Here is a 21,312-nt window from a genome sequence, read left to right as displayed (position 1 = left end):
ACGGGTGCAGGGAAGGATGTGGATGTCCAGGACAATGGCGGACCACTCTTCAGAGCTGTAAAAAGACTCAAGTCAAGAGTCAAGCGAAAATATTAAAAAAAACAAAAAACAGTACATGTGCTAAAGCAGACACACAGAGGGGTTTCGCACACACTCACATGTACAGCTGAACGCCTTAATACAACCGTAAAAAAACAAAACAAAACCAATAACAGAATGTGTGCACACAGATATACATAAATCAGAATCCACAAGGATTAGCAGGGGCACACTGCACTGAAATTAAAGTATGTATCTCAAAATGCAATAATAACAACACCAAAAACCTGAAATATATGTCAACGGTCGCTCCCTGTCTATAGAAAAGTAACAACAAAACTAGCATTCTTCACCCTTCTAACCTGACTCACCTCAAGAGCTCGTGAAAAAAAAAATAATACGGGAGATTAAATCCCTGGAACTAGGACGTAATTCCAGACCTCCTGGTCGGACATGGACCCAGGAAATGTAGTGGCACTGGAGGCCCCAAACCCGAACTGAATCGGAAAAAAACAACCCCTCACTCCAAAACGAATGGAGCAGGAACAGTGACTAGTGCGGCGTTGACGACCGTTGGTCCCTCCCTTCTTCCGGTCCCACAATTCCTTGCTGCGTTGCATGCTTCCATTTCCGCCCCAGTACCCCACAACAAAATCGTCGGACAACAGGTTCGTGTTTAGAGCCAAGTCGAAGTGAAACTCTTGGCCGTCGGCGCGAAGCCCGCAAAACACACTGTTCTTCCCCAGTTGATCTGACCCGTCGAGGTAGATTCCGTATGAATTGTCCTTATCAAACTTGTAGTTGAGCTAAACAACCGGCAGATATGCATGCACGAGAAAAAGAAAACATCAACCTGAGCTGACTAGAGGGAGGGAAGGAGCACACGCTCATTCGCGCGTACACACGCACATGTGCACGCACGCATAGAAATAAAGAAAGAAAGAAGGGAACAAGAAAAAACAAAACAAAGCAAACAGCGAAAATCATGACGTATTCGAGGGGTCAAGTTGACCCAAATTCCTTCTCTTTTTTTTTTTTTCAACGCTACACTGTCGCACGCGACATGGACATGGTTTTAGATGTAGATTCATGTTGTTGATGGACATGGTTTTAGATGTAGATTCATGTTGTTGTACATGGTTAGATGATTCATGTTGTTGATGGACATGGTTTCAGGTGCAGATTCTTGTTGTTGATGGACATGGTTTTAGATGTAGATTCTTGTTGTTGATGGACATGGTTTTAGATGTAGATTCTTGTTGTTGATGGACATGGTTTTAGGTGTAGATTCTTGTTGTTAATCGACACGTTTGTCGATGTAGATTTTTTTGTCGACGTTTAGTGATCAACAGTTGTTCAGTTGTTGTTGGTTTTTGTCCCCTGTCACAGAATGAAGCAAGGAGACGGGAGTGTCACAGTGATCCTTGGTGTCAATGTGTCTGTCTCTCCGTCCGTGTTGGAGTTTTTACGTCTCACACATGAGGAAGAGGAGAGTAGCAGTGTCACAGTGATCTTTGATGTCAGTGTGTCTGTCTCTCCGTCCGTGTTGGAGTTTTTACGTCTCACACATGAGGAAGAGGAGAGTAGCAGTGTCACAGTGATCCTTGATGTCAGTGTGTCTGTCTCTCCGTCCGTGTTGGAGTTTTTACGTCTCACACATGAGGAAGAGGAGAGTAGCAGTGTCACAGTGATCCTTGATGTCAGTGTGTCTGTCTCTCCGGCCATGTTGGAGTTTTTACGTCTCACACATGAGGAAGAGGAGAGTAGCAGTGTCACAGTGATCTTTGATGTCAGTGTGTCTGTCTCTCCGTCCGTGTTGGAGTTTTTACGTCTCACACATGAGGAAGAGGAGAGTAGCAAGACCGATGCTGCTGATGATGGTGATATGATGTACTCGCATCCAGCCCACCCACCCCCCTCCCACACCCCCACCACCCCCTTTTATTTATTTTTTTACACATGTAATTTTTCTTTTAAAATATCATAAAGCAAGCAGATAAATGTGGTTACTTATTATATACTTGAATAAAACAAGTTGTTGTTGTTGTTGTTTTTTAGATGATGATATGAGTACTCCCTGTGCTGCCATTGAGACAGACAGGCTGACAGACAGACAGGCAGATAGACAGGCAGGCAGACAGACAGACAGGTAGACAGGCTGACAGATAGACAGACAGACAGACAAACAGGCTGACAGATAGACGTGCTGACAGACAGATAGCAGGCAGACAGACAGGCTCACAGACAGAAAGTCCTGCAAAAAAATCATGCAGTACAATAGGCAGAAAACACTGATCAACAGAGCATGGGGCAGGGAGAGACCAATACTTGTGTCATCGTATGACGATGATGATGGTGGTGGTGGTGGTGGTGGTGGTGGTTGTGATGACAACAACAACAACAACAATAATGATGATAAGATGAAGACGATGATCATAACTGTGATGACAATCGGTTATCTTATCTTCCTCGGCTCTTCTATTCTGCCCCTCTCTGTCTGTCTGTCTGTCTGTCTGTCTCTCATTCATCACTCCAAATCAGGACCGGACACGGCACGGACAACAATGGTCACGGCCGCTGCAGTCAGCCCCCCCCCCCCCCGCACCCCCCCCCCCCCCCCCCCCCGCCATCCACCCCCCCCCCCCCCCCCCCCCCCGCACCCCCTACCCTTCACCAACACCGGAGATAGTTCCTCCCCCTACCTCTCTGAAGGGAAGCAACCCAGGGTCCGGTAATGACTGTGAGAGAGGAGGGGAGGGGGTGATGGGGAGAACCCTGTGCTGAGCTACAGGGGGTGTCTCTCTGACAGTGATGGTGTCAGTGATGGTGACAGTGATGGTGTCAGTGATGGTGACAGTGATGGTGTCAGTGATGGTGTCAGTGATGGTGACAGTGATGGTGTCAGTGATGGTGTCAGTGATGGTGACAGTGATGGTGTCAGTGATGGTGACAGTGATGGTGACAGTGATGGTGTCAGTGATGGTGTCAGTGATTGTCAGTGATGGTGACAGTGATGGTGTCAGTGATGGTGACAGTGATGGTGTCAGTGATGGTGTCAGTGATGGTGACAGTGATGGTGTCAGTGATGGTGACAGTGATGGTGACAGTGATGGTGTCAGTGATGGTGACAGTGATGGTGTCAGTGATGGTGACAGTGATGGTGTGTTGTGTTTTCTCGCGTATTTTTTGTTGATTGTGGTGGATGCCATCACATCAACGTGTGGAGGCCTACTTTTAAGTACAAGACACAATCGTTTATTTATACTTTCAGTCTTGTTCCATGCGTAGTAAAACGTCACACAAACAACACTAATGACGACAATGAACTATGACGTAAAATAAATGACGTACGCATGTGATTTAAGTATCAGATCGAAACATAGAATTAAGTTTTGGTGCGCCGTTCGTTGTATTGTGTAAGCCGCAGGTAACCTGCTCTGTATCCCAGTGTGCAGGTGAGAATGTAATGATTTGGGAATATATTTCGCTATTGTATTTTAGCTTAGACAGAATATTGTTATAACATAATACTACTTGGTTTTCAACTTGATTGTAAGATCTTTTATTGTTGTCAAAGTCCTATAAGTCATTTCTGTAAATGCCAAAGACAAAATATTATGTTAGCTTTCGCTTGGGTGGATTATTGATATATGTTGTGATAAAAGGTACGATGAGAAGAAGCTAGAGGTTATTACTATTGTAGCAACTACTGTGAGTTAACAATTATGAATTCTTAACAGATGAATAATATGATTATGTGGATGAAGTGCGAGTGTATGTTGTAAGGTTAGTGAAAATGTACAGGACACAAACACACACTCATACACACATGTGACTGGTGGGACTAGTGAAAATGTACAGGACACAAACACACACTCATACACACGTGACTAGTGGGACTAGTGAAATTGTACAGGACACAAACACTCACTCATACACACGTGACTAGTGGGACTAGTGAAATTGTACAGGACACAAACACACACTCATACACACACGTGACTGGTGGGACTAGTGAAAATGTACAGGACACAAACACTCACTCATACACACATGTGACTGGTGGGACCAAACGGACAATATGGAGACACCAGCACAAACACGTTGATTAGCAACGCTGAACAGAAAATGTTATTTTTTGGTTTAAAGAGCTTGTGGTGTGGCGCTGGACCAAGGACCAGCAGCAGTAACGAACTAGGGCGCCTCGTGTTGGCTGCCCAGAGACCCCGAGAGAGAGGCGCCTCGTGTTGGCTGCCCAGAGACCCCGAGAGAGAGGCGCCTCGTGTTGGCTGCCCAGAGAGCCCGAGAGAGAGGCGCCTCGTGTTGGCTGCCCAGAGACCCCAGGAGAGAGGCGCCTCGTGTTGGCTGCCCAGAGACCCCGAGAGAGAGGCGCCAAGGATTGTGCTGCCTACTTGATCAGTTATAATCTATACTGTCAGTTGTGTGGTGACGTGATGTGTGTCGTGCCTTTAGTACAGTTAGTGTGAATGAATGTGAATCAATTCTGTTTGGGTTTTTTGTGTGTTTTGTTTTGTTTTGTTTTGTTTAAATGAATGTCACTCTGTGTATATATATATATATATATATATATATATATATATCTGCGTGACAGGTGAGTGAGGATGTATTTATCAACACTAGAGCATGCGCTTTGAAAATGAGTGGGATGCGAATGAATTCAATCATAAATTGTTTCTGTACGTGAAAACGGTGCATTACATTTAGTTAGTTATCTTTTTTTTCTTATCTAACATTCTTGATTCATTGACTTCTTTTTTTTTTACTCATTTATTTATTTATTCTTGTATTTGTTGTTGCTTTTTTGTTGTTTTTGTTGGTTTTCTTGTAGGTTTTTTGGGGTGAGGGGCAGGGGGGGGGGGTCCCTCAGGGCCGGATTAAGCGCGTTGCGTTACGCTTCAGGTCAGACATCTGCTTTGCAGATGTGGTGTAGCGTATATGGATTCGTCCGAACGCAGTGATGCCTCCTGGAACAACTGAACTAAACTGACGTCACATATCTTCCAAAACAGCGACATATAATTATTTCGTCTTTTTTCTTTTTTCTTTTTTTTTCTTTTTTTTTCTAATTCCTCCCATGCTAATTTGCACATGCAGTGACAACGAAGTCCATACATACTGCCCCTGTGGTGATGGAGACGACAGAAGTGATGACATGACGTAACAGGAACCCGCACGAGACAGGGGTGGCCGGGTGCACGTGGCATCAGACAGGTGCCGATGACCCCTTGGGGACCGGCGGCCTGTGGTCAGCAGATAGCCCACTGGTGTGGTCAAGCTTCAGTGACTGACGGACAGCAGTGAGTGTGGGGTGGTGTGTACCTGTCACAGGGTGTGGGGTGGTGTGGTGTGTACCTGTCACAGGGTGTGGTGTGGTGTGTACCTGTCACAGGGTGTGGTGTGGGGTGGTGTGTACCTGTCACAGGGTGTGGTGTGGTGTGTACCTGTCACAGGGTGTGGTGTGGGGTGGTGTGTACCTGTCACAGGGTGTGGTGTGGTGTGTACCTGTCACAGGGTGTGGGGTGGTGTGGTGTGTACCTGTCACAGGGTGTGGTGTGGTGTGTACCTGTCACAGGGTGTGGGGTGGTGTGTACCTGTCATAGGGTGTGGTGTGGTGTGTACCTGTCACAGGGTGTGATGTGGGGTGGTGTGTACCTGTCACAGGGTGTGGGGTGGTGTGGTGTGTACCTGTCACGGGGTGTGGGGTGGTGTGTACCTGTCACAGGGTGTGGTGTGGGGTGGTGTGTACCTGTCACAGGGTGTGGGGTGGTGTGGTGTGTACCTGTCACAGGGTGTGGTGTGGTTTGGTATGTACCTGTCACAGGGTGTGGTGTGGTGTGTACCTGTCATATGGTGTGGGGTGGTGTGTACCTGTCACAGGGTGTGGTGTGGTGTGTACCTGTCACAGGGTGTGGTGTGGTGTGGTGTGTACCTGTCACAGGGTGTGGTGTGGGGTGGTGTGTACCTGTCACAGGGTGTGGGGTGGTGTGGTGTGTACCTGTCACAGGGTGTGGGGTGGTGTGGTGTGTACCTGTCACAGGGTGTGGTGTGGTGTGGTGTGTACCTGTCACAGGATGTGGTGTGGTGTGGACATGAAGAAAACGCAAAACGTCGACAGCTGCAGGGAAAATGCCAAGAGCAAAATCAGCCACTCTACCTTGCCTTCATTCACCTGACAAAGGCCTTTGATGTAGTGAGCAGGAGCGGACTGTTCACACTTCTGAGGAAGACATGCTGTCTCCCGAAATTACTGGACATTGTCGAATCTTTTCACAAGGACACGTACAACACAGTGTGCTACAATGGAGCAGCGTCTGACCCGTTCCAAATAAGCAGTGGTGTCAAGCAGGGTTGCGTGCTCGCCCCAACACTTTTTGGGATATTTTTCTCCATGCTTATGTCATATGCGTTCGCAAACAACGAAGATGGAGTTTACCTACACACAAGATCTGACGGAAAGCTCTTCAACCTGGCCAGACTCAGCGCCAAGACCAAAGTCAGGCATGTCACCATCAGAGAGACTGTCTTCGGCGATGACGCTGCACTGGTGACACACACAGAGGAAGCCCTTCAGACTCATAGACCGCCTTGCGTAGGCGTGCAACGGATTTGGCCTCACAATTAGCCTGAAGAAAACGGAAGTGATGAGACAGGGCACTACCTCTCCTCCAACAATCCACATTGGGAGCCACGAGCTGAACTCAGCTGACCAGTTTCAGTATCTTGGGTGGACAACAACCGCGAATCGTTCCCTCGAGCCAGAGATCAACTCAAGAATTGCGAAGGCCGCCGGGGTCATGTCCACACTTCACAAGAGGGTGTGGTCAAACAAAAACTTGACGGTGAACACCAAGATGCAGGTGTGCAGAGCTTGCGTTCTAAGCACCCTACTGTACTCAGTGAAACATGGACCACATGTTCCGCCCAAGAGAAGAGACAAAACAGTTTCCATCTCCAATGCCTCAGACGCATTCTTGGAATCCAATGACAGGACAAGATCCCAAACACTGAAGTGCTTGAGCGTGCAGGCTTGCCAACTGTCTTTGCCCTTCTGAGTCAACACCGTCTTCGCTGGCTCGGTCATGTTCGCCGAATGGATGAAAGCCGCATCCCTAAAGACCTGCTGTACGGCGAACTATCAGAGGGATCTAGACCCCAAGGCCGCCCCTGACTAAGATTCAAAGACGCTTGCAAATGGGACCAGAAAAGTGCTCATGTGGACCCTGGAAATCTGCCATTCAGAGAGGGGTGAATCAAGCCGAGAGAAGCCGCATTGACTCGCTGAGGAGAAAAAGAGCCACATGCAAGTCAAATTCTGTAAACCAAGCAGCATCTACTAAAATTTGTCCCACATGCAGTAGAGATTGCCACCCCAGCATCAGTTTTCACAGCCACAGCAGAAAAGTGCAACGCCCGGCAGTGACTACATTTCTGGTGCAGCCATCGTCTCTCGAGACGGAAGGAGGCCGACGACGACCCCCTAAGACCTCAAAACATGTGCATGTAACATACATACCCCACACATGCACACACATAAACCTGTGAAGAGCTACACCCACCCACATTCGTGCATACGCACTTTATTTTGTTGCCTTGCATGTCTCTTGGCTCTCAGATCTAGCAGGCTTTCTCGCTTTCCACCCCACTCTCCTTCAAAGCCACACAGACACACACACACACACACACACACACACATCGCCAGCTCTACGTCATGTACTCCATGACTGTGCCACACTCATCGCCAGTTTTACGTCATGAAGACTGACTGTGTCACACTCATAGCCAGTTTCACGTCATGACCTGTGTGACTGTGCCACACACATCGCCAGCTCTACGTCATGTACTCCATGACTGTGCCACACTCATTGCCAGTTTTACGTCATGAATACTGACTGTGTCACACCCATAGCCAGCTTTACGTCATGACCTGTGTGACTGTGTCACTCTCATCGCCAGCTTTACGTCATGGCCTGTGTAACTGTGTCACTCTCATCGCCAACCTTACGTCATGACCTGTGTGACTGTGTCACTCTCATCGCCAGCCTTACGTCATGACCTGTGTGACTGTGTCACTCTCATCGCCAGCTTTACGTCATGACCTGTGTGACTGTGTCACTCTCATAGCCAGTTTCACGTCATGACCTGTGTGACTGTGTCACTCTCATCGCCAGCCTTACGTCATGACCTGTGTGACTGTGTCACTCTCATCGCCAGCCTTACGTCATGACCTGTGTGACTGTGTCACTCTCATCGCCAGCCTTACGTCATGACCTGTGTGACTGTGTCACTTTTCGTCATGTCCCCGTTCCAAGGAGCTATAACCATCTGTCTCCCCCCTCCCCCTTCTCTCTCACGTCCCTCTGTTATTCCCTCCCCACCGTGGTCAGATTTATCATCCGCTTTGACGTTTCCCCAGCCCTGGGCACCGTCCCCCTGACCATCCACTGCATCTGCTTTTGCCTCCCCTGATTGGCTCAAGGGCCGCACTCCCAAGGGAGGTCAGCCAGCATCATTGAATTCCTTCCCTTCTTTCTCCTGTTTTTTGGAGGGCAACTTTGTCAACTCGTGTTGCACTGAAACATTGTGTGTGTGCGTGTGTGTGTTTCAAACTTCCGGAGTTGTGGACATTGTGTGTGTGTTTGTGTGTGTGTTTCAAACTTCGGGAGTTGTGGACATTGTGTGTGTGTTTGTGTGTGTGTTTCAAACTTCCGGAGTTGTGGACATTGTGTGTGTGTTTGTGTGTGTGTTTCAAACTTCGGGAGTTGTGGACATTGTTTTGCAGAACGTGGTGGTGTTCTGTATCTTTCTCTGTGTTGTATGTCTTCCTTTTTTTGTTTGTTTGTTTGCTTGTTGTTGTTTGTTTTAGGATGGGAAATGGCAGCATTGGAAATCAATGTGCAGCCTTCCGAAAAGGATTGTAAGCACATGTGAGCATTTAAATGAATTCAGTTATGGTGAGCGTGTTTTCTTTCATGATCGTAAACCACCTCCTAGCTGCGAATACTCGTATGCACACACACACACACACACACACACACACACACACACACACACACACACACAAAGAGAGAGAGAGAGACGCTTGTGGGCAGTCCATCACCAGTGTCTTTGGGGGATCTCTTCAGGCTGCTGCCTTGTTCGTTCCTACAGTTCTTCATCAGTGGTTCTGTCTGAGCAGAGAATCCGGAGAAATCTTGTGGGGCAGGTGTTGATGAAGGTGTGGATTCTTCCCATGGCGGTGACAGTGGTTCCCCAGGTCTCTGCTCCATCAGTGGGGCAGACTTCATTGTAGTGTTGAAGATCGAATGAACAGAACGTGGCTGTTTCCAGACGGGGTATCGATTGAAATCTCTCACTGGCAAGACATTAGACATATTATACTTAGGAGGTCCAAGGCGGTGACGGTGCCTAGATTAGACACACCAGAGAAATGTGCCAGGTGTGTGCGAAAGCATAGAGAGAGAGGGAGAGAGAGAGACGCGGATGCATGTCTTTGCGCGTTCATGTATGAATGTGAGTGTACATGTGGTGAGGGATGGGAGGATGAACAATGTATGAACTGAGTGTACATGTGGTGAGGGATGGGAGGATGAACAATGTATGAACTGAGTGTACATGTGGTGAGGGATGGGAGGATGAACAGTGTATGAACTGAGTGTACATGTGGTGAGGGATGGGAGGATGAACAATGTATGAACTGAGTGTACATGTGGTGAGGGATGGGTGGATGAACAATGTATGAACTGAGTGTACATGTGGTGAGGGATGGGGATGGGAGGATGAACAATGTATGAACTGAGTGTACATGTGGTGAGGGATAGGAGGATGAACAATGTATGAACTGAGTGTACATGTGGTGAGGGATGGGAGGATGAACAATGTATGAACTGAGTGTACATGTGGTGAGGGATGGGAGGATGAACAATGTATGAACTGAGTGTACATGTGGTGAGGGATGGGAGGATGAACAATGTATGAACTGAGTGTACATGTGGTGAGGGATGGGGATGGGAGGATGAACAATGTATGAACTGAGTGTACATGTGGTGAGGGATGGGAGGATGAACAATGTATGAACTGAGTGTACATGTGGTGAGGGATGGGGATGGGAGGATGAACAATGTATGAGTTGAGTGTACATGTGGTGAGGGATAGGAGGATGAACAATGTATGAACTGAGTGTACATGTGGTGAGGGATAGGAGGATGAACAATGTATGAACTGAGTGTACATGTGGTGAGGGATAGGAGGATGAACAATGTATGAACTGAGTGTACATGTGGTGAGGGATGGGGATGGGAGGATGAACAATGTATGAACTGAGTGTACATGTGGTGAGGGATAGGAGGATGAACAATGTATGAACTGAGTGTACATGTGGTGAGGGATGGGGATGGGAGGATGAACAATGTATGAACTGAGTGTACATGTGGTGAGGGATGGGGATGGGAGGATGAACAATGTATGAACTGAGTGTACATGTGGTGAGGGATGGGAGGATGAACAATGTATGAACTGAGTGTACATGTGGTGAGGGATGGGAGGATGAACAATGTATGAACTGAGTGTACATGTGGTGAGGGATAGGAGGATGAACAGTGTATGAACTGAGTGTACATGTGGTGAGGGATGGGGATGGGAGGATGAACAATGTATGAACTGAGTGTAAATGTGGTGAGGGATGGGAGGATGAACAATGTATGAACTGAGTGTACATGTGGTGAGGGATGGGTGGATGAACAATGTATGAACTGAGTGTACATGTGGTGAGGGATGGGGATGGGAGGATGAACAATGTATGAACTGAGTGTACATGTGGTGAGGGATGGGAGGATGAACAATGTATGAACTGAGTGTACATGTGGTGAGGGATGGGGATGGGAGGATGAACAATGTATGAACTGAGTGTACATGTGGTGAGGGATAGGAGGATGAACAATGTATGAACTGAGTGTACATGTGGTCAGGGATGGGGATGGGAGGATGAACAATGTATGAACTGAGTGTACATGTGGTGAGGGATGGGAGGATGAACAGTGTATGAACTGAGTGTACATGTGGTGAGGGATGGGGATGGGAGGATGAACAATGTATGAACTGAGTGTACATGTGGTGAGGGATGGGAGGATGAACAGTGTATGAACTGAGTGTACATGTGGTGAGGGATGGGGATGGGAGGATGAACAATGTATGAACTGAGTGTACATGTGGTGAGGGATGGGAGGATGAACAATGTATGAACTGAGTGTACATGTGGTGAGGGATGGGTGGATGAACAATGTATGAACTGAGTGTACATGTGGTGAGGGATGGGGATGGGAGGATGAACAATGTATGAACTGAGTGTACATGTGGTGAGGGATGGGAGGATGAACAATGTATGAACTGAGTGTACATGTGGTGAGGGATGGGGATGGGAGGATGAACAATGTATGAACTGAGTGTACATGTGGTGAGGGATAGGAGGATGAACAATGTATGAACTGAGTGTACATGTGGTGAGGGATAGGAGGATGAACAATGTATGAACTGAGTGTACATGTGGTGAGGGATGGGGATGGGAGGATGAACAATGTATGAACTGAGTGTACATGTGGTGAGGGATGGGGATGGGAGGATGAACAATGTATGAACTGAGTGTACATGTGGTGAGGGATGGGAGGATGAACAATGTATGAACTGAGTGTACATGTGGTGAGGGATGGGGATGGGAGGATGGGCAATCAAGGCAGCGAGCAGTAAAACATTCCTGTCAAAACACTGTTCATTTCATTGCTGACACACACTGTTCATTTCATTGCTGACACACACTGTTCAGTTCAATGCTGACACACACTGTTCATCTCAGTGCTGACTCACACTGTTCATTTCATTGCTGACACACGCTGTTCAGTTCAATGCTGACACACACTGTTCAGTTCAATGCTGACACACACTGTTCATCTCAGTGCTGACTCACACTGTTCATTTCAGTGATGACACACAGTTCAGTTCAATGCTGACTCACACTGTTCATTTCAATGCTGACACACAGTTCAGTTCAATGCTGACTCACACTGTCCAATGCTGACTCACACTGTCCAATGCTGACACACACTGTTCAATGCTGACACACACTGTTCAGTTCAATGCTGACACACACTGTTCAGTTCAATGCTGACACACACTGTTCAGTTCAATGCTGACACACACTGTTCAATGCTGACACACACTGTTCAGTTCAATGCTGACACACAGTTCAGTTCAATGCTGACACACACTATTCAATGCTGACACACACTGTTCAGTTCAATGCTGACACACACTGTTCAATGCTGACACACACTGTTCAGTTCAATGCTGACACACACTGTTCAATGCTGACTCACACTGTTCAGTTCAATGCTGACACACACTGTTCTGTTCAATGCTGACACACACTGTTCAATGCTGACTCACAGTGTTCAGTTCAATGCTGACACACAGTTCTGTTCAATGCTGACACACACTGTTCAGTTCAATGCTGACACACACTGTTCTGTTCAATGCTGACACACACTGTTCTGTTCAATGCTGACTCACACTGTTCAGTTCAATGCTGACTCACACTGTTCAATGCTGACACACACTGTTCAATTCAATGCTGACTCACTCTGTTCAGTTCAATGCTGACACACACTGTTTAATGCTGACACACACTGTTCAGTTCAATGCTGACTCACACTGTTCAATTCAGTGCTGACACACAGTTCAGTTCAATGCTGACTCACACTGTTCAGTTCAATGCTGACTCACACTGTTCTGTTCAATGCTGACACACACTGTTCAGTGCTGACACACACTGTTCAGTTCAATGCTGACACACACTGTTCTGTTCAATGCTGACACACACTGTTCAGTTCAATGCTGACTCACACTGTTCAGTTCAATGCTGACACACACTGTTCAGTTCAATGCTGACTCACACTGTTCAGTTCAATGCTGACTCACACTGTTCAGTTCGATGCTGACACACACTGTTCAGTGCTGACACACACTGTTCAGTTCAATGCTGACACACACTGTTCTGTTCAATGCTGACACACACTGTTCAATGCTGACTCACACTGTTCAGTTCAATGCTGACACACAATGTTCTGTTCAATGCTGACACACACTGTTCAATGCTGACTCACACTGTTCAGTTCAATGCTGACACACACTGTTTAATGCTGACACACACTGTTCTGTTCAATGCTGACACACAGTTTAATGCTGACACACACTGTTCTGTTCAATGCTGACACACACTGTTCAATTCAATGCTGACGCACTGTTCAGTTCAATGCTGACTCACACTGTTCAATGCTGACACACACTGTTCAGTTCAATGCTGACTCACACTGTTCAATGCTGACACACACTGTTCAGTTCAATGCTGACACACACTGTTCAATGCTGACTCACACTGTTCAGTTCAATGCTGACACACACTGTTCTGTTCAATGCTGACACACACTGTTCAATGCTGACTCACAGTGTTCAGTTCAATGCTGACACACAGTTCTGTTCAATGCTGACACACACTGTTCAGTTCAATGCTGACACACACTGTTCTGTTCAATGCTGACACACACTGTTCTGTTCAATGCTGACTCACACTGTTCAGTTCAATGCTGACTCACACTGTTCAATGCTGACACACACTGTTTAATGCTGACACACACTGTTCAGTTCAATGCTGACTCACACTGTTCAATTCAGTGCTGACACACAGTTCAGTTCAATGCTGACTCACACTGTTCAGTTCAATGCTGACTCACACTGTTCAGTGCTGACACACACTGTTCAGTTCAATGCTGACACACACTGTTCTGTTCAATGCTGACACACACTGTTCTGTTCAATGCTGACACACACTGTTCAGTTCAATGCTGACTCACACTGTTCTGTTCAATGCTGACTCACACTGTTCAGTTCAATGCTGACTCACACTGTTCAGTTCGATGCTGACACACACTGTTCAGTGCTGACACACACTGTTCAGTTCAATGCTGACACACACTGTTCTGTTCAATGCTGACACACACTGTTCAATGCTGACTCACACTGTTCAGTTCAATGCTGACACACAATGTTCTGTTCAATGCTGACACACACTGTTCAATGCTGACTCACACTGTTCAGTTCAATGCTGACACACACTGTTTAATGCTGACACACACTGTTCTGTTCAATGCTGACACACAGTTTAATGCTGACACACACTGTTCTGTTCAATGCTGACACACACTGTTCAATTCAATGCTGACTCACACTGTTCTGTTCAATGCTGACACACACTGTTCAGTGCTGACACACACTGTTCAATGCTGACACACACTGTTCAGTTCAATGCTGACTCACACTGTTCAATGCTGACACACACTGTTCAGTTCAATGCTGACACACACTGTTTAATGCTGACACACACTGTTCTGTTCAATGCTGACACACACTGTTCAATGCTGACACACACTGTTTAATGCTGACACACACTGTTCAGTTCAATGCTGACACACACTGTTTAATGCTGACACACACTGTTCTGTTTAATGCTGACACACACTGTTCAGTTCAATGCTGACACACACTGTTCAATGCTGACACACACTGTTCAGTTCAATGCTGACACCTGCACCTTCTTTCCATTGGCTGCAGCCTTCCTTCCACAATCCTGCCCCACCACCCTCCCCCCTCTCCTCCTTCCCCACATACGAATCCCTTTCCTCCCTCAACCTGGTTCCAGAACCCCCCTCCACACACACACACACACACACACACACACACACACTATTCAGGGTTATCAAGGTGCAAATATGATAAAGGGACACGACTCCTGGGTGCAAGCCAACAAGTTACCGCCAGTTACTGCCCGTTGAGAACACCACGTGCTGTGCGTGTGGTGCAAGTCACGTGCCCTTCCCATCAACTTCCGGGCCTCCAGGGCTGTCCAATCACTGAAGCCCATCCATCCGCTGACGCCAGAAAAAGGGGGAGAGTGGCTGCCCCTGGTGGGACTCATTCTTTCACCGTGAGCAAAGTTGTCTGACTTGTTCAACAAAGTGTTTGATGGCACGTGTGGCTTTGTGGGGGGAGGGGGGGGGGGGAGGACGTTCGGGGAGTGGGGATGAGGGAGGGAGTGCAGGTCCAACTTTCCATACTTATGTTTTATGCTTTGTTGTGGTCATTGTTTTGTATTTGCATGCCTCAGTCTGTTCCCCCTGCAGCCGCCCCCTCCCCCAGCCCATCCCCACTTTTTTTTCTTTTTTTCTTTTTTTAATATGATAATGGTTATGACGATGTGAGTGCATGGTTTACGTATGTCTGTGCGGAGAGGGGACCTTAAAACGGTGATTGGTTATGATCCACTTTCTTGTAAACAAAACTTGAACAGTACAGTTGACATAAAATTATTGATAGATAGATACTTTTTTCTTTTTTTACCCGATTAGACAAAAGCCACGCATCCATACATTATAAACTTCGTAATAAAGTTACAGGTGGAAGTGTTAATCAAATGACATCACCAAATTTACGACTGGTTACGTATTCATATTCATACAGTGTAAATTTCGTTGACAGGATGGATCAAGGTAAACACAGTGACAGGTGACAGGTAAGCACAGTGACAGGGGGGTTCAAGGTAAACACAGTGACAGGTGACAGGTAAGCACAGTGACAGGGGGGTTCAAGCTAAACACAGTGACAGGTGACAGGTAAGCACAGTGACAGGGGGGTTCAAGGTAAACACAGTGACAGGTGACAGGTAAGCACAGTGACAGGGGGGTTCAAGGTAAACACAGTGACAGGTGACAGGTAAGCACAGTGACAGGGGGGTTCAAGATAAACACAGTGACAGGTGACAGGTAAACACAGTGACAGGGGGGTTCAAGGTAAACACAGTGACAGGTGACAGGTAAGCACAGTGACAGGGGGGTTCAAGGTAAACACAGTGACAGGTGACAGGTAAGCACAGTGACAGGGGGGTTCAAGGTAAACACAGTGACAGGTGACAGGTAAGCACAGTGACAGGGGGGTTCAAGGTAAACACAGTGACAGGTGACAGGTAAACACAGTGACAGGGGGGTTCAAGGTAAACACAGTGACAGGTAAGCACAGTGACAGGATGGATCAAGGTAAACACAGTGACAGGTGACAGGTAAGCACAGTGACAGGGGGGTTCAAGGTAAACACGGTGACAGGTAAGCACAGTGACAGGGGGATTCAAGGTAAACACGGTGACAGGAGTAAGCACTGTGACAGGGGGGTTCAAGGTAAACACAGTGGGGGTTCAAGGTAAACACAGTGACAGGTGACAGGTAAGCACAGTGACAGGGGGGTTCAAGGTAAACACAGTGACAGGTGACAGGTAAGCACAGTGACAGGGGGGTTCAAGGTAAACACGGTGACAGGTGACAGGTAAGCACAGTGACAGGGGGGTTCAAGGTAAACACAGTGACAGGTAAGCACAGTGACAGGGGGGTTCAAGGTAAACACGGTGACAGGTGACAGGTAAGCACAGTGACAGGGGGGTTCAAGGTAAACACGGTGACAGGTAAGCACAGTGACAGGGGGATTCAAGGTAAACACGGTGACAGGAGTAAGCATGGTGACAGGGGCGTTCAAGGTAAGCACGGTGACAGGGGGGTTCAAGGTAAACACGGTGACAGGTAAGCACAGTGACAGGGGGGTTCAAGGTAAACACGGTGACAGGTGACAGGTAAGCACAGTGACAGGGGGGTTCAAGGTAAACACGGTGACAGGTAAGCACAGTGACAGGGGGATTCAAGGTAAACACGGTGACAGGAGTAAGCACGGTGACAGGGGGGTTCAAGGTAAGCATGGTGACAGGGGGGTTCAAGGTAAGCATGGTGACGGTAAGCACGGTGACAGGGGGGTTCAAGGTAAGCACAGTGACAGGGGGGTTCAAGGTAAGCACGGTGACAGGGGGGTTCAAGGTAAGCACGGTGACAGGGGGGTTCAAGGTAAACACGGTGACAGGGGGGTTCAAGGTAAGCGTGGTGACAGGGGGGTTCAAGGTAAGCACGGTGACAGGAGGGTTCAAGGTAAGCGTGGTGACAGGGGGGTTCAAGGTAAGCACAGTGACAGGGGGGTTCAAGGTAAGCATGGTGACAGGGGGGTTCAAGGTAAGCACGGTGACAGGGGGGTTCAAGGTAAGCACGGTGACAGTGACAGGTGGTGTCAAGGTAAGCACGGTGACAGGGGGGTTCAAGGTAAGCACGGTTACAGGGGAGTTCAAGGTAAGCACGGTGACAGGGGAGTTCAAGGTAAGCACAGTGACAGGGGGGTTCAAGGTAAGCACGGTGACAGGGTAGTTCAAGGTAAGCACGGTGACAGGGGGTTCAAGGTAAGCAAGGTGACAGGGGGGTTCAAGGTAAGCACGGTGACAGGTAGTTCAAGGTAAGCACGGTGACAGGGGGTTCAAGGTAAGCACGGTGACAGGGGAGTTCAAGGTAAGCACGGTGACAGGGGAGTTCAAGGTAAGCACGGTGACAGGGGGTTCAAGGTAAGCACGGTGACAGGGGGGTTCAAGGTAAGCACGGTGACAGGGGGTTCAAGGTAAGCACGGTGACAGGGGAGTTCAAGGTAAGCACGGTGACAGGGGGTTCAAGGTAAGCACGGTGACAGGGGAGTTCAAGGTAAGCACGGTGACAGGGGGTTCAAGGTAAGCACGGTGACAGGAGGGTTCAAGGTAAACATGGTGACAGGGGGGTTCAAGGTAAGCACGGTGACAGGGGGGTTCAAGGTAAGCACGGTGACAGGGGAGTTCAAGGTAAGCACGGTGACAGGGGGTTCAAGGTAAACATGGTGACAGGGGGGTTCAAGGTGTGTTTCTCAAGGGGGGTGACAGGTGCATGAAGAACTGAGTAGACTCCTTTGCATGGATGTAATTTGTGTGTGTCGGTAGCGGCGAAGGGTGTGTGTGTTGTAGGTGTGTGTGTGTGTGTTGTAGGTGTGTGCATGCGGCGAATAATGACCGTGATAACTCAACGGGTAAGATGTCCAGTCCGTGTTTCAATGGTTCGATTCTCCCCAGCACATGAAACAAAAAACGAAAAACCGTTCATGGAACCAGCCTTCAATCAGCCAACCCTTCCATTCAGCCAACCCTTCCATTCAGCCAACCCTTATCACCTGCAGAAAAAAACTATCCACCCCCTGCCTGTCGCTGAAAACTCACCTGTCGCAGCAACAGTAGCTTTCTCAAGGCCGTGTCACGCATGGATACCACCCACGCTTCCCGATCACTGGACTGCCCCCCAGAGACAATCGATGGGGAGTGAATCCCTCTCACCACCTCTGGCCCCCAATCTCTCCCCTGCCCCTTGCCCCCTCCTCTCTCTCCCCCTCCTCTCTCTCCCTCACACACACCGCTCTCAAAGAGCCACCACACATCCGCTGACTTTAGTCAAGGCGAGAAATCCAGGGTCAAAAGTCCAGCCGACCAAAATGCCATCAGTGCGCGCAAGACCGGAAGCCGAAGGGGAAGTCGGGAAGGGAAGGATGAGTGAACGCGTTGGACTGCAGGAGCGTGATGTATGGAGACCAATAACACCAATGAAGCTCGTTAACTCACTCAGTACGGCCAGTCCTCTCTTCTCCTCTACACAGACCCCTCGGATGTCCAGTGGGTGTCTGAATGACCCAACCTTTAGCTTCCGTCGTCAGAATTGTGGTATTCTTTGTCAACATTCACCTCTTCAGTATAAGAGCCTTCCGCTTGCATTATTTTGATGATGATAACTGGGGTGAAACGCTGTTAACGCCGTCTCTTTCGCCGTTCGTATGGAGAGAGTTAAGGGAGAGGGGGGAGGGGGCTGGGTTTTGAGTGCTCGTTCGAGAGAGTGAGACGGTCGGTCGGTTTTAAGTGGGTGGTGTGCTTGCTTGCTCAGAGGCGGTGTATTATTCTTATTTCATGATTTCGGACTGGAAACTGAAAGACGCCACTTTTTACTTCTTTTTATTACTAGCAGAACAAAGTAACATGAACAAAAACGTCCATGTTTTGCAAGGCTTTGAAAATAAGCTGTAATGCAGGTACAGACCTGAAAAAAACTGTAATGCAGGTACAGAACTGAAAATAAACTGTAATGCAGGTACAGAACTGAAAGTCGACTACGTAGCTAAGATAAACCTAAAATATACCGATTTTCAAATCAGCTGGGTGCCTTATTATTATTTTTTTTAATGATATGGATGGATACTTATAATCATAGCGCCTATCCTCGGTCGGAGACCAAGCTCTAAGCGCTTTACAAACACGGGGTCATTTGCTCAACAGGCTGCCTACCTGGGTAGAGCTGACTGACGGCTGCCACCGGGCGATCATCATTCGTTTCCTGTATCATTCAATCAGATTTCAGGCATGCACACATTCACACTCAGATATGTAACATTTTACGTGTATGACCGTTTCTGTGCATTTACCCTGCCATGTAGGCAGCCATACTCCGTTTTCGGGGGTGTGCATGATGGGTATTTCTTAAGTTGTTTCCATAACCCACCAAACGCTGACATAGATAACAGGATCTTTAACTTGCGTTTTTGATCTTCTGCTTGCGTATACACACGAAGGGGGTTCAGGCACTAACAGGTCTGCACATATGTTGACCTGGGAGATCGGAAAAATCTCCACCCTTTACCCACCAGGCGCCGTTACCGAGATTCGAACCGGGGACCCCCAGATTGAAAGTCCAACGCTTTGACCATTCGGTTATTGTGCTTTATGGACTATTGCTCTCAGACATATAATCTCTGCCATTGCTTGGACCCAAACTGAGGATGTCTGGTTGTGCGTCGGGCCAGCAACAAACCACAGGAAAGTAAACTGACGTCGGGCCAGCAACAAACCACAGGAAAGTAAACTGACGTCGGGCCAGCAACAAACCAAAGGAAAGTAAACTGACGTCGGGCCAGCAACAAACCACAGGAAAGTAAACTGACGTCGGGCCAGCAACAAACCAAAGGAAAGTAAACTGACGTCGGGCCAGCAACAAACCACAGGAAAGTAAACGGACGTCGGGCCAGCAACAAACCACAGGAAAGTAAACTGACGTCGGGCCAGCAACAAACCACAGGAAAGTAAACTGACGTCGGGCCAGCAACAAACCACAGGAAAGTCAGCTGACGTCGGGCCAGGAACAAACCACAGGAAAGTCAGCTGACGTCGGGCCAGCAACAAACCACAGGAAAGTCAGCTGACGTCGGGCCAGCAACAAACCACAGGAAAGTCAGCTATGTTACAAACCACAGGAAAGTCAGCTGACGTCGGGCCTGCATCAAACCACAGGAAAGTCAGCTGACGTCGGGCCAGCAACAAACCACAGGAAAGTCAGCTGACGTCAGGCCAGCAACAAACCACAGGAAAGTCAGCTATGTTACAGAGTGCCATGCATTCTTTATCATTTCTTTCCTTTGTTAACGTGTATGCATTTTACTGGGTTCATTCCCTTTCCCTTGTTTACAGGGTCATTTCCCTTGTTTACAAAGGGACTGCGGGAGGAAAGACAGCGTGAGCAGTTTCAGTTTCTCAAAGAGGCGTGAATGCGTTCAGACAAATCCAAAATGATGGACTGATGAATAATGATGGATTAGGATGATGGACTGATGAATAATGATGGATAAACAAAGAATGGATTGGGGAGGAGGTAGAGGAGGAGGAGGAGATCATTATAAAGTTTATGGAATTTCAAACACCCACCTACCCCTCACCCCACCCACCCCAAAAAATAACAACAACCTTTCAGTGAAACGATAATAATAATAATGATAATAGTAATAATAATAATAAACACTCATTCATTCGTCCATTCTTTTTCTAAACGTTCGTGTTGCTGAGACCAGTGTGTGGCACACGATATTGTGAGACCATTCCGGCAACTGAACGTCAATCTCGTCTCAAAGACTGTGTCTTTGGGCCACCATGCATGCTGTTTTATCTAAATTGAAATCGATACGACCGTTTAACTGGAAAAGGGCAAGGAAGGAAAAATCCTACTGTGATCAGTATGGCATGTTTACTTTCACTTGTTTCGGTTTCGTGTTAATCTGATCTGATTCATGTCTTCTAAGTCTGTGTAGTTTGTGGGGGTGGGGGTGGAGGGTGTGTGTGTCTGTGTGTGTGTCAGCGCGCGTGCGGATGTTTGTGCGTGTTTCAGTGTGTGTGTGTGTTCGCTGTGGTGATCATTGAATCCATAGCATGGCACCGGATTCTGAACTGGGGGTGGAATATGG

The sequence above is a fragment of the Babylonia areolata genome, chromosome 18, assembly GCF_041734735.1.
Source record: "Babylonia areolata isolate BAREFJ2019XMU chromosome 18, ASM4173473v1, whole genome shotgun sequence".
Taxonomy (NCBI): domain Eukaryota; kingdom Metazoa; phylum Mollusca; class Gastropoda; order Neogastropoda; family Buccinidae; genus Babylonia; species Babylonia areolata.
This window is presented reverse-complemented; position numbering follows the sequence as displayed.